We start from the raw sequence: 15,122 nt of genomic DNA on the forward strand, positions 1-15,122 counted from the left end.
AAAAGGGGCTAGCAGGGAGGGGGAGGGGGTGTCACAGATGGAGGCTGGCAAATTCTCCTGGCCCAGTCCAGCACATATTGGAGCTGTCTCTTCCCCAGATTGTTTGTTCCCCCATCACTGAGTGTTGACTTTCTGCTGAGAAAATCCTCTGCCCTGTTCTTCAGGAAAACTCACCCCCAGAAATGGATATTCTACCACCCGCCCCACTAATCTGATCCAGAGCTTGATTACCCATTCAGTCAGCATGTCCTTCCTCACATTTGCCTTTAATACACGTAGCTAGAATGTGTGTGTGTGTGTGTGTGTGTGTGTGTTTCTCCTTTCTAGTTCTATACTCCATAAAGATAGGGGAAACAATCTCATCTAACCCTTCTGTATAAAAACCCTTCAGAGACTTCAGCCTTTTGATAGTCCAAATATTACTATTATTAGCAGGAGATGGCCCCACCCTCTTTCCTTTGCCTCTGTCATTTTCTTTCCCAACCATTTTATTCCTTTGCTTTCTGGTGTATTCAATTTTCTCTTCAGAGAGGCAAAGAACATGAAAATAAAATCTTTAACTATTATCAAGTCAGGAGGAAATAACTCCTGGATCTTTATCTATTGGGGGTAGTGAAAGATGCAGTGTCAGAAGAGCTAGATTCAAATCCTGGCTGAGCTAGTCCTTAGCTGTGTGATCTTGAGCAAGTGAGTTAAATTCTTTGGATTCTAGCTTCCTCATCTGTAAAACAAAAGGACTAAGTGATCTGGAAGTCTCTTCCCATTAATTCTAAAGTCCACTGGGACATTAAATCCTATGCATCTTTTATCTACCTCTTTCCTCTCACCCTTGGCCAAATAAAAATGCACACATATATGTGTGTGTGTGTGTGTGTACATATATAAACATAAATATAGGAAGGATACATAGTGTATATATAAATGTATAGTTTATGTATCTAAACAGTCTCTATATATAAATATATAATTTACAATAAGCCTTCATGTATATATATATATACACAAATATAAATATAGGAAGGATATATAGTTTTATATATAAATTTATAGTCTCTCTATATAAATGTGGTTTATATATGTAAATATATATATTTTACAATAAGCCTTCAAGTATATATACACATAAATGTAAATATAGGAAAAAGATATAGTTTTACATATAAATTTGTGGTTTGTGTAACTAAATAAATATATATAATTTACAGTAAGCCATTTTGTGTGTATATACATATACATAAACATAAATATAGGAAAGATACATAGTTTTATATTTGAATTTATAGTTTATGTATTTAGATAGCCTATATATGTAAATACGTATAACTTATAATAAGCCTTCATGTGAAAATATATACACATATATGCACATAAACATAAATATGGGAAGGCTATATAGTTTTATATATAAATTTATAGTTTATATATAAACATAATTTACATATATAAATATATATAATTTACAAAAAGCTTTCTCATATATACTTATATATTTAGAAAGAGTTTACTCTGTGTGTTTGTGTGTGTATGTGTATGGTTTACAAGAAACTTTCCTTGGAACAACCCTGATTTAGTTTACAACAAGCCTTCCCTTGGAACAACCCTGTGAGGCAGGTAGTAAATATAAAGATGATTTCCCCTGTTTTACAGATAAAGACTCTGCACCTCAGAGAAACTCATGCTTCTGATAAATTCGAAGTAGAGAAGCATTGGGATGCGGGGGCGAGGGGGTAATAATGGAGTATCTGAAGAGAAACCACCAACTAACTGTGACTTACCCTATTCTGGCCTCCACTGGCCCTATCTTGTCCCAACTAAGATGACAGGTGAGGCTGGACATCCACTCACCCAGAAGACTAGAGAGAAAAGAAAGGAGTGGGGATTTGGAAGCAAAACATGAAACCCAGAGAGAAGATGCAGTTCCTGGGGTGCTGCAGAGGAGAAGCCAGCATGGTGGCTAAGCAGGGATCTTGCCTTCTGACACTAAATGAACAAAACACAAATTGGATGCAAAATACCATGTCCACTAGCATCCATTGCTTTGAGATCAGCTCCATAGGCACATCATTGTTCCAGGGACTGGTAGCTGCCTCCAGGGTAGCAGCAGGGTGATGTGAGGTCAACAGAGCAGTTTCATGTCGAAGCAGGGATGGGACTCCATGGTCCTGAGCTGGCCAGGGCTTGACTCGCTTCAGCCAGCAGATGGGTTGGAATACTCTGCCCTTGTTATTAAGCCAGCCTTCTGGCCTGTGGCTGAAAGCTGAAGCTAGAGTCATGGATCTGAATCCTGTAAGGACTGTCTGACTTTCTTGTCCCATAATAATTGCTAAGGTTTACAGTGCTTCAAGGTTTGCAAAATGTATCATACATATTATCTTATTTGATTTTTATAAAAACCCTCTGACGTGGATGCTATTATTATCCTATTTTATTGACAAAGAAAACAGAGGCAGACAAAAGTTAAGTGACTTGCCCAGGACCATATCACTAGCAAGTATTTGGCAAGATTTGAACTCAAGACTTCCTGACTCCAGATTCAGGGATCAATTCACTATGCTGCCTCTCTCACTCACAGATGGCACCCCCTCAACCCATCTAGATCCATAAATACATACCTTTGTGCAAAGGGGCATTGCACTAGTAAGCACAGATACTAGGAAAATAACTTAACAAGCAGTCTGTTGACAGTAGGTCATCAGTATCCTTGAAGATGGAGCCTAGAGAGAAAGGCTTTGGATAATCTATTTGATGAGATTCTCATCTTGCAAGTAGTCAGAATAGAGCATCACTTTGGGGCAAAGCCAACATTAGCTCTAGAGCAGGCTTTGGGACAAAGTTTTCACTATCAATGATAAGCACAATTAAGTTACTATTTATGAACCTTTTCAAGATTTATGGAATTCTCAGTGTCCCAACCCCTAACTCCTGAGAAACTGATGTCATTTCACTTTCATGGGTCCCAGGAAGGTCCAGAGAGCATCAGACACATTTGAAGGAAAAGACTATTTTTCCAGGCCCAATTACAAGCCGCAAAGGGCCTTAGAGACCAGATAGCCCAAATCTTTCATTTTAAAGATGAAAACCTGAGGACCAGAGAGGTGAGCTGGAGTAAGGAGGACAACTAGGAAGGTAGGTGAAGGGCTTTCAGGACTGGTTGAAGGAGCTACAGATGGACAAGGGCAGGACAGCTGCCTTCAAATATTTTGAAAGGCTTTTGCAAGGAAGACAGATTAGTATTGTCTATTTGGTCAGAGAGGGGATAACTAGGACTGATGAAAGGAAGTCATAGTTTAGATCTAACACAAAGAAGAACTTCCTAACTATGAAAGTTTATGCTAGAGCAAAACAGTCTGCTTTGGAGCATCATGGCTTCCCCTTCATGGGAGGTCTTTGGCCAAAGCTAGATAATCACTTGTTCGGCATAGAAGTTCATTTTGCTTAAGCATGTGTTGTACTAGCTGACCTCTGGGCTCCTTTCCAACTCAGAAATCCAGGAATTGCTGAAGGTCCCAGGCTATTAGCCACAGAAAGGCCAGGGTCCTGGGATGCAGCTTTGCCTAAGCCAAAGAGACTTTGGTCGCTGTCCTTGGTTCTCCCACAGGGCAGAGCCACTGTGATCTATAAAATCAGAATACTAGAAGCAGCAGGAAGAGACCTGGGGGAATGGCTGGTCTGACCCTGCATGTTACAGATGAGGCAGGACACTGAAATCCAGAGAAGTAAAAGCATTTGCTCAAGGTTACGAAGTAAGTTAATGGAGGAGCCACCCCCAGTGGGGTGCACCAATCCAGCCCTAGCTGCCGATACAAAAGGAATGTCTGCCTGACAGTCTCATCCCTGCGGGTTTTTGATGGCTTCATTTTTTAAAAAAGCATCTTCTCACAAACTGTCAAAGTGTCACAAATTAATTAACTGTTAGCTTAAGTGACTCAATGCAGGGAGGGGGGAGGGTGGCAGCAATGCTAAATGGAGAGGTGGCATTACGCTCTGTTCTTTGGCTGCCCTCTGATTAACAAACCCAGAAGCTCCAACCTGGGGTGAGGGAAAGGAAGGGAGCACTGGGGGGTGCTCACGTGGGTGGAGGAAATTGCATGAGGGTGGAGGGGAGGGGTCCTGGGGGAGGGGGGAACCAAGCCTCTATAAATAGCCAAATAGAGTCAAATTAGAAATGAGCCCACGGGATGATACTGTCCCCCCCACCCCCTTCTGTTTCCCCTTAGCTCAATTTTTCTCCAAAAGGATGAGAATTCCTGAAGTTGTTCTGGGTTTTTGGTTAGGGCTTAGAGCATGGGGGGGGCGGGGGGGAAGGAGAGTTGGAGGTTCCTGGTAGGCACTGAGAAAAGGTGAGGGTGCGTCTGATTGCTGAAGCGTCAAGGTTGGCTCAGAGCCTCTGTCTCAGACCGGCCTCTTGACCTTTACTTTAATTTCAGGAAAGAATTGAGAAAACATGCTCTTGAAAGTCAAGAGGGAGAGAAATCCTGAACCTTATTACTCTAGAGGGATGAAAACAATCCTCGGTATTTGGCAGAAAATTGCTCTGCTTTATGAAAAAGGCAGCATTGATCAGAGAGATGGTATGTGAAGGCCCAACCCAAATGATCGCCGGGGAAGAATGCCCTGTTGGAAACCGTCAGGAAACCCCCTTTCCTCCCAACTCTAATCAAGAAGAGAGGGAGTGAGGGAGGAAAGATAGGAGAAAGAGACAGAGAGACAAAGACAGAGACAGAGACACAAAGAACAGAAACAGAGACAAAGGAGAGACTCAGAGTAAAATAGAGACAGAAAGAGAGAGAAGAGACAGAGAGAGGTGGAAAGGAAGAAGAGAAAGAAAGGAGAGCAAGGAGATAGAGAGAGGTAGAAAGGGAGGAAGAGATAGAGGAGAGAGGAGAGAGAGACACAGAGACAGAGAGGTGAATGACAGCAGAAAGAAAAAAGAGAAAAGAGAGAGGAGATAGAGACACTCAGAGAGAAGAGAGACAGAAAGGAAGAGAGAGAAGAGAGATACATATACAAGGAGAAGAAACAGAGAAAAGTGACAGAGAGGAGATAGAGGAAGAGAGAAGAGACACAGAAGGGAAGAAAGAGAAAAAAGACAGACAGAGATGGAGAGATAGACAATGACAGAGAGAAATTGATCAACCAACTGAGAGGCAGACAGACAGAAAAAGTAGATAAGAGAGACACAGAGACAAAATGAGACAAAAGCAGCAAGTCAGAAAAATAGAAGAGAGGAAGAGAAGGGAAAACAGAAGAGAGGAGAAAAGAGGGATGGAGAGGCATAAAGAGATAAAAGAAAGACAGACATATTAAAGAGATAGAAATAGGAAAAATCAAGAGACAGAGAGAAAGAGGAGAGACATAGGAGAGAAGGAGGCGGGAGCATAAATAGTACCAAGGAAATAGCATGATTTGGTGAGACCTAACCTGGATTTTGGAGTTATAGGATCTCTGTCTTAATACTGGTTTTTCTGCTGACTACCTCTCTAGGCCTTAGTTTCCTCATCTGTATAACTAGGCTATTTGAGTAGATGATCACTAAGGTTCATTCTAGCTCTAAAAGCCCTGAATGATGTTTTCTAATTGGTTAGAGTATAAGAGGAGTCTTCTTGAAATTCTGACTTTGGGAGTCCCAAGATTTAACCTTATGATGCCACAAATATTTGATTTTCAGTGCTTTCAAAAATGATTTAGAGATTTTAAGCTGTCTCATAGTACTTCCATTATTCCAAAATTCTTCCTCCTCTAGAAAATGGTTTGCTAATAAAAATAACTCCACTATTACTTTTTTTTAAACCCTTAACTTCTGTGTATTAGTTCCTTGGTGGAAGATTGGTAAGGGTAGGCAATGGGGGTCAAGTGACTTGCCCAGGGTCACACAGCTGGGAAGTGTCTGAGGCCGGATTTGAACCTAGGACCTCCTGTCTCTAGGCCTGGCTCTCACTCCACTGAGCTACCCAGCTGCCCCTCCACTATTACTTTTTGTTACTACATTTTGATTTTTTAAAATTAATAAGCATTTATCTTCTCTCTCCCTTCTTCCCCACCTCCACTGAAAAGATAAAAGAAAAACAAAATCTGCATAACAAATACAAATAGTCAAGCCAAACAAATTCCTAGTCTCAAAAAATTCCCTTCATAATCTTCATGCTCCTGGGACAAAACCAGATTGATTGCCTCCCATAAGCCTCCACCAGGAAGAGAACTAATCATAACAGTTTTCATGATCTTTTTTCTCCTGACTCCATATGCATTTTGCATATTTGCATTGCATACAGGGTCATTTTTCATCTTTGATAAGTAGAAATAAACAGGCTGATGAAGATTTAATCTCCTTAAAGACAGGTACCAAGGTTTTTATTTTGGGGGGGACAAAGTTGCCTTTCATTATGTCCCTAGCACTTAGCATGGTGCCTGGCACATAGTAGATGCTTAATAAATGCTTACTGACTGACCAATTGATAAGGGAGAATAAAGCAGAGAATAGGTACTGGGGACAGGACACTGGCCTTGAGTCATTCCTTAACCAGACTACTAGCTGAATCTTTTTTTAAAAAAACCCTTATCTTCCATCTTAGAATTAATACTAAGTATTCGTTCCAAGGCAGAAGAGCAGTAAAGGCTGGGCAATTGGGATTAGGTGACTTGCCTTTGATCACGTAGCTAGAAAGAGCCTGTGGCTAGAGTTGAACTCAGAACCTCTTGTTTCTAAACTTACCTCTTTGTCCACTGATCTAGCTATCTGCCTCTTAGGTTATTACTTTTTCAAAGGATCTTGATGCCACTGCAACCTTTGATAAAGAGAACTATTTGGCTCCTGTGAATCCAGGCTCTAATATTCAGTCATTTTAGTCATATATGACTCTTTGTGACCCCATTTGGGTTTTTTTGGCAAAGATACTGGAGTGGGGGCTGTTAAGAGGTTCAGTGGATAGATAGACCAGGAGGTGGGAAGTCCTGGTTCAAATCTGGCCTCAGACACTTCCTAACTGTGTGACTCTGGATCACTTAACTCCAATTGCCCATCCTTTACCACTTTTCTAACATACAATATTGGTTTTAAGATAGAAGGTAAGGGTTTTTTTTAAACAAAAACAAAAGATAATGGAGTGATTTGTCAATTCCTTCTCCATCTCAGATGAAGAAACTGGGGCAAACAGGCTTAAGTGACTTGACCAAGATCACATGGTTAATCAGTGTCTAAGGCCAGATTTAAATTCAGGAAGATGAGTCTTCCTGACTCCAGGTCCTGAATTCAAGCTCTAAGCCAAACCCAAACCTCTGTAGAGCTTGTGCTATACTTGGGTCAGGAGCTTCTAAGAAAAAGGATGTTTCTTGGGCAAAGAAGATGCTCTGGGCCATCATGTAGCCTTCATTTTCCAAATGGAAAGATGGGAGGAAAGGTGAAAAGCTTCTGACAAATGAACTTCCATTTCAGTCTCATGTCCCAAGTTACTCTGCTCCTGTGAGGGTCCCTAGTATTCAATCCAGCTTAGATCCAGGATGAAAGGCAGCTCGGTGATGCCATGGATAGAGCACTCAGTCTGGAGTCAGATCTGGGTTATAAACCATTCTCAGACACTAGTTTTGTGATTTTAAAGAAATCACTTAATTTCTGTTTGCCTTAGTGCCTATCTCTCAGAGTGGCTGTGAGGATCAGATGAGATAATAGTTCTAGAGGACTTAGCATAGCACCTGGCACATAGCAAACACTATATAAGTATGAGCTATTATTGTTGTCATTGGAGATCTTCACACAATTTTGTTTTCTTCCTCTAAGTCCATCCAGCACAATTGTCTGCCCTTGTCCCTTTGTCATATCCCTTAGACCTAAAACATAAAAAGAATTTTTTCCTTCTCTGGGGCCACCAGGTATAGAAGTTCACAGTAAAATGAAGGTGGGACCAAGAATGGAGAGATTATGAAACAGCCACCATAAAGCTCCCTAAATTGTTCATGATAGTTGGGCCTCCTGCCTGGAAGTAGAATTTGCTTGAGAATATTAACATACTTTCCAAGTACCTTAGATGAACTAGAACAGTGGTTCCCAAACTTTTTTTGGCCTACCGCCCTCTTTCCAGAAAAAATATTACTTAGTGCCCCCTGGAAATTATATATTTTTAATTTTAATAGCAATTAATAGGAAAGATATATGTATTAATGTTTCTAACTTTTTCGTAAAATATAGTAGAAAAAGGTGTAAATTAGAAATACTGAACTTTGAAATTACAAAACTATTTATAGAACTCAGAAATGCACCTGTAGCCATCACTGCTCCCCTGGATCGCTGCAGCACCCACCAGGGGTTGGTGGCACCCACTTTGGGAATCACTGAAGTAGAGTAATCATCCCCAAAAGCAAATCATTTTTTCTTTGTGGCTCCACATATTGCAGTATATCTCAGAACTACTCTAGCTATCTCACCTTGATGAGATGGCTGTCCCTAGAACATTGCAGCAGAGAATGAGAGATGAGGTAAAGGCCAGATGGAACTAAGAGTCAAGAGACTGATGTAGGTCATGGGCTGGGGAGGATCGGTCTACCAATACAACCCTAGTAATCTGGGTTAGGTATTTCATGTGACCTATGTATAAGATTTATAGAAGGCAACTTTAATGTTTATACCCTACCTTATTTTTTAGCATGTGATGTCAATGTCTAATTTGCTACACCTATTCTATTTAAAATTTTAAGTGTCTTAAAAATTCAAGTCATTAAAATTGTTTTTGAGCTCTAAGTTCTCTCCTTCCTTCCCACCCATTGAGAAGGCAAGAAATGTTGTCTCAATTATATGGGTGAAATCATGTAAAACATATTTGCATATTAGCCATGTTGCAAAAAATAGTAAGAAAAAGAAGGTGAAAAAATTATGCTTCAATCTGAACTGAGACATTCTCAGTTCTTTCTTTGAAAAGTAGATAGTATTTTTCATTTGGAATTGTCTTGGATCAAAATTGTATTGATGAGAATAGCTAAGTGGTTGGTCACTGTTAAAAGCTGGTTACTTTGTATAATGTTCTGGTTCTACTTACTTCACTTTGCATTAGGTCATTTCAGTCTTCCCAGATTCTTCTACAACTTATTTCCTGTTTGATCACAGATTCTTCTCTTAAAGATAGATCTGACGGGTAAAAGTTTTCATGCTCCCCTAATTTACTTATAACATTACCCTTAATGTCTAAATCATGTACTTGTTTTGACTTTATCTTAGTATACAATGTGAGATACTGTTCTATACTTCATTTCTACCAAATTTCTTTCCAGTTATCTCGGCAATTTTTATAAAACTGGGAGTTCTTGTCCCCAAATCTAGGATCTTTGGGTTTATCAATTACTAGATTACTATAGTCATTTACAACTGTGTATTACATACCTTATCTATTCCACTGACCAACCACTCTCTTAGTACCAGATTATTTTGATGATTACCACTTTGTAACATGATTTGAGATCTGGTATTGCTAGGTATTGTTTTTCCAAATGAATTTTATTATTTTTCTAGCTTTATAAAATATTTTTGATAGTCTGGTTGATATGGCACTAAATAAATTAGATAATTTATATAGAATTGTTATTTTATTTTTATTGGTTTCACACACTCATGACTATAAAATTTGTCTAATTGTTTAAATCTGCCTCTATTTGTGTGAAAAGTGCTTTGTAATTGTTTTCATATAATTATCAGGTTTGCCTTGGCAAGTAGACTTCCAAGTGTTTTATAATGTCTGTGGTTATTTTATCTTTTCCTGATTAATTTTGTTGGTAATATATAGAAATGCTAATTATTTCTGTGAGTTTATTTTGTATCCTGAAACTTTGCTAAACTTGTTAATTATTTTGATTAGTTTTTTAGTTGGTTCTCTAGGATTCTCTAAGTATACCATAATACCATCTGCAAAGAGTGATAGTTTTGTCTCCTCATTACTTACTCCTTCAATTTATTTTTCTTGTCTTATTGCTATTGCTATCATTTCTACTATGACAGTGAATAATAATAATGACATGGGGCATCGTTGCTTCATCCCTGATGTTACTTGGTAGGCTTTTAGCTTATCTCTCTTACAGATGACTGCTGATGGTTTTGGATAGATACTATAATACTATTTATTATTTTAAGGAAAGCTCCCTTTGTTCCAATGTTCTTTATTGTTTTAAGAGGAATTAGTACTGTATTTTGCCAAAAGCTTTTTCTGTAACTATTGAAATAATCATGTGATTTTTGTTGTTTCTATATTGGTAGAGTTAATTATGCTGATAGTTTTCCTAATATTGAACTAACCTTGCATTCCTGCTATAAATCCTACTTGGTGTGATATATGCTGTATTCTCCTTGCTAGTATTTTATTTAAAAATTTTGCATCAATATTCATTAGGAAAATTGGTCTATAGTTTTCTTTCTTTGTTTTTTTTCCCCTTCCTATTTTAGGTATCAGCATCAAGTTTATGTCATAAAAGGAATTTGATAGGATTCCTACTTTGCCTATTTTTCCAAATAGTATTGGAAATAATTGTTCTTTAAATGTTTGGTAGAAAAATGGGAAAGGATCTGTTTATACAAAAATGTTTATAGTTACACTTTTTTTATGGTGGCAAAGAACTGGAATTGGAATCTAAAGGGATGTCCCTCAATTAGGGAATGACTGTTACATGATGGTGATGGAATACTATTGTGCTATGAGGAATGATGAACAAGATGAATTCAGAAAGAACTGGAATGTGAACTGATGCAGAGTGAAATAAGCAGAACCAGGAAGAGGTTATACACATTAACTGAATATTGTGGGACAATCAAATGTGATAGTCTTTGCTACTAACAGCAATATAATGATCCAGAATAATTCTGAGGGGCTTATGAAAAAGAATGCTATTCACCTGAAAGAACTATTGGAGTAGAAATGCAGAAGAAAACATATGATTTATCACTTGTTTATTTGGGCATATGATTTGGGGTTTTGGTTTTATAAGATTATTCATTTACAAAAATGAATAATATTGATAATACATGTACAACCCAGATTGAATCGCTTGTCAACTCTGAGAATATGGAGGGAAGAAAGGAGAGAAACAATATGAATCATATAACTTTGGAAAACTTATGTGTAACATCATTATTAAAATAAAGATAAAACAACATTAGGAAAAATATTAATATTACAAAGTAGTTCATTTCATCCAAAAATATGAAAACCATATAAAAATAAAAAAGATTATCTAGTAGAGAAAAAATTAATGTTTGGTAGAATTCACTTGTGAAGCTATTTGCTTCTGAGGATTTTCTTAAGGAGCTTGATAGGGATATTTAAGTGTTCTATTACCTCTTTTGTTAATCTGGGCAATTTCTATTTTTGTAAATATTCATCTATTTTGCTTAGCTTTTCAGATTCATTAGCATATAATTGGGTAAAATAACTCCTAATAATTGGTTTAGTTTCATCTTCATTAGTGGTGCATTCATTCTTTTCATTTTGATAGTAGCAATTTGGTTTTCTTCTTTCTTCTTTTAAATCAAAATAACCAATGGTTATCCAATTTATTATTTTTTCATAAAACCAGCTCCTCATTTTATTTATTAATTCATTTTTTACTTTCAATTTTATTAATCTCTCCTTTGACTTTCAGGATTTACAATTCAGTGTTTAATTGGATATTATTAATTTGTTCTTTTACTAGGTTTCTTTTTTATTATATGCCCAATCTATTGATCTTTTATTTCTCTATTTAATTGATGTAACCATTTGGAGCTATAAATTTTCCCATAAGTACTGCTTTGGCTGACTCCCACAAACTTTGGTATGTTGTCTCATTGATGTCATTCTCTTTAATGAAATTATTTTGCTTCTATAGTTTGTTCTTTGACCTACTCATTCATTCGGGTTAGATTATTTAGTTTCCAATTAAATTTTAATCTACACTTTCAAGATCCTTTTCTGGATGTAATTTTTATTGTATTATGGCCTGAAAAGGATGCATTTAATCTGCTTTTCTGCATTTGTTTGTGAAGTTTTTATTTCCTAATACATAGTCAATTTTTGTGAAGATGCTATATACAACTGAGAAAAAACACAAGACTCCTTTCCATTTCCACTGCATGTAATCCTAATGTAGGTATAACTAGGTAATGGGAATAATTGCCTATGGTCATACTATATACCAGTGGTGGTGAACTTATGGTATGGGTTCCAAAGACGGCACACAGAGCACTCTCTGTGGGCATGCAGGCCCCTCTCCCTCCCAGTTTGTTACTTGAAAGGCAGAGGAACTCAGGCAGAGCTGCTTCCCTCCCCCTCTCCAACACACCTGATGACATTTTTTCACATCCCACAACCCTTTGTCCAAGAGCCCAATGGGAACACTTTCTTCCTCCCCTGTGTGGGTTTAAGGTGGGACAGGGCATGCCTAGCACTTAGTAGGGGAGGGGCACAGAACACAGTCAGGGGGCTAGGGTGGGGGTGGGCATGATACTCAGTCTGGGGGATGGGGATGGGGCCAAGTACCCTCTAAAAGGTTGGCCATTACTGCTATATACTATATGAATGTTTATGTTGTATGACTACAAACTATATCATATACCAAATATGATTTGCAGGGACTATACATTTCTTTAACTGCAGGGAAAGCGTGTAAGGGAGATAATGCCTTGGGTGTAGTTCTAAGAATTCAAGGCAAAGGTAGACAGCTCCAACTCATTCCTTCTGTATTTCAAAATTAAACCCTTTTTATCTCATTAGGCTTAGAATGAAAAAGAATCATCAGAAAGGGATCTAAAATGGTGGATTTGAAAAGATGCTGACCCAAAATAGCACATAGAGAATGTAAGAAGCAGCTGAGAGTCCCAGGGTCATGGGAAGATCCATGGGAGGACCTTGCCATACTGCCAAACTGGATCAACTAGGTCCAGAGATGGTATTTCCTCCTCTGCAACTTTGTACATCCCTGGGTATGTTAGATTCAGTCCTGAGGCTATTACCCTTTATCTAATGTCCACTGACTCACCTGGAACTATTGGTCTTGTTGATGAAAGATGATCTTGGATGGAGGGAGGTGGTGAAAGAGCATTGAATTGCAGTTTTATATGAGTGGATGTGTATGTGTTAGTATGGAATAGTTTTTGCAGCAATCTTGAAGTTCTTCCAATTGCTATCAAGTCAAGTAGTCAAGGAAACGAGCATTTATTAAACAACACTATGTTCCAGATATTGTGCTAAGAGATTATCTCATTTGATCTTCTCAATAGCCTTGAGTGGTAGGTGCCATTTTGCAGCTAAGCAAACAGAGACAGAAGTTAAATGATTTGCCCATGGTCATTCAGCTAACAAGTGCCCAAATTCTAGACTATTGCTACAATGGAGAGTGTTGGAAAACTTTGGAAAATCTGAGTGCAACTCTTAACTATGCCATTTACTGGCTATGTGATTGATTGCAGACAAGCCACAATCACTCAGAGCCTCAGTTTTCTTATCTACAAAGGTGGACAGCAGTTCTTATACTGTCTACCTCATAAACAATTTTACTTCCCTTTAGGCAAGGCAAAAAAAATTAATAATAATAATAGTTAATGTTTATGTAGTACCTCATATGTTTCAAAACACTGGATGGAGTACTTTACAAATTTATCTTATTTGCTCTTCACAACAACCCTGGGAGGTAGTTATAGTAGAGGAAACTCATTTTATAGTAGAGGAAACTGAGGCAAATAGAAGTTAAGTGGCTTGTCATGGGTCACACAACTAATGTCTAAACTTGAATTTGAACTCAGGTCTTCCTGATTCCAGGCCTAGTCCTCTACCTACTCCAACACCTCACTGTCCCATATATACGGTAAAGTAGACCCAACTAAGTGGCTCAGTGGCTTGAGAGCCAGGCCTAGAGATGAGAGGTCCTGGGTTCAAATCTGACCTCAGACACTTCCTAGCTGTGTGACCCTGGGCAAGTTACTTACCCCCCATTGCCTAGCCCTTACAGCTCTTTTGTCTTGGAACCAATACTTAGGATGGATTCCAAGATGGAAGGTAAAGGTTTAAAAAACAAATTGTAAAGCACTATAAAGATGTAAGCTTTTGCTATTATTATCTTCTCCTCTGACTTTAGAGGCGACTGATTTGAAACTCACATCATCAGTAAAGATGAAATGAAGATAAATCCTCCCATAGCAACTTAGAGTTCACTCTTTGGCATCTGCGTGCGAATTCTTCACACCCTCTTCCTCACTGGATTAACTATCTGGACCAATTATTTGAGTCGGCTCTTTGGAGATCCAGAGCCCCAGTGCTTTTTGCACACTGTAAGCACTTAATAAATTCTTGCTGTTAGTTACTTCTTTCTAAGTATGTCCTGCCTCCCAATTAGATAGTAAGGCTTTAGGAACGGGGACCCTGTCATATCATTTTCTGCTTCCTCAGCCCTTTGCACAGTGCCTGCATATAGTGGATACCCAAATAATGCTTGCCATTGAGGGTAAAATGATGGGACTTTTTGAGGGCTCTCTGGAAAAAAGTACAAAGGTGGGCTTTTCACCTCAAGAAACTAAGTTAGCTGCAGAAGCTTGATAATTCTAGAGCTGGAAGGGAAGCAAGGTAATTATCTCTCTTAGGCAAGATTCTCTCCTATTTCTAACCTAAATCCAACCTGCTGGAGGGTGAGTTTATTTCCTCTAGACCCATACACAGTATCCTTAGCAAGGATGGCCCTCTAATCATGCTCCAGGAATATGTTGCCCATTATTAAATTCCCATCCCTGCCTGTTCATTTCCAGAAGAAATCATCCCAGTTCCTTTATGAGGATTTTCTAAGCCATGAATCATTTTCATCGCTTTCCTCAGGATATAGAAAATGACATTCCAGCCCCAGGTTATATGTGCAAAGAAGGTTAGGTAGGAGGCCATAGAGGCCTTAGGGAACCATTACGCTTCCTGTGGATTTTGACTTCAAAAACATTTTTTATTTGGGTTCTTCTCTGCTCTGCCTAATGGAAAGGGTTGGTCCCATGGAACTATTGCCTGATGCTCAGGCAGGGGGGATAATGATAGGAGGCCTAGGACAATTTAGGGGGAGGGAAGTGAAATCCAAATCCCATTGTGCTTCATTAAATGAAAAATGGTGGAAAATCCCCAGGCAGGGGACTTGCTCAG

This window comes from Gracilinanus agilis, chromosome 3 (assembly GCF_016433145.1).
Source record: "Gracilinanus agilis isolate LMUSP501 chromosome 3, AgileGrace, whole genome shotgun sequence".
Lineage (NCBI taxonomy): Eukaryota > Metazoa > Chordata > Mammalia > Didelphimorphia > Didelphidae > Gracilinanus > Gracilinanus agilis.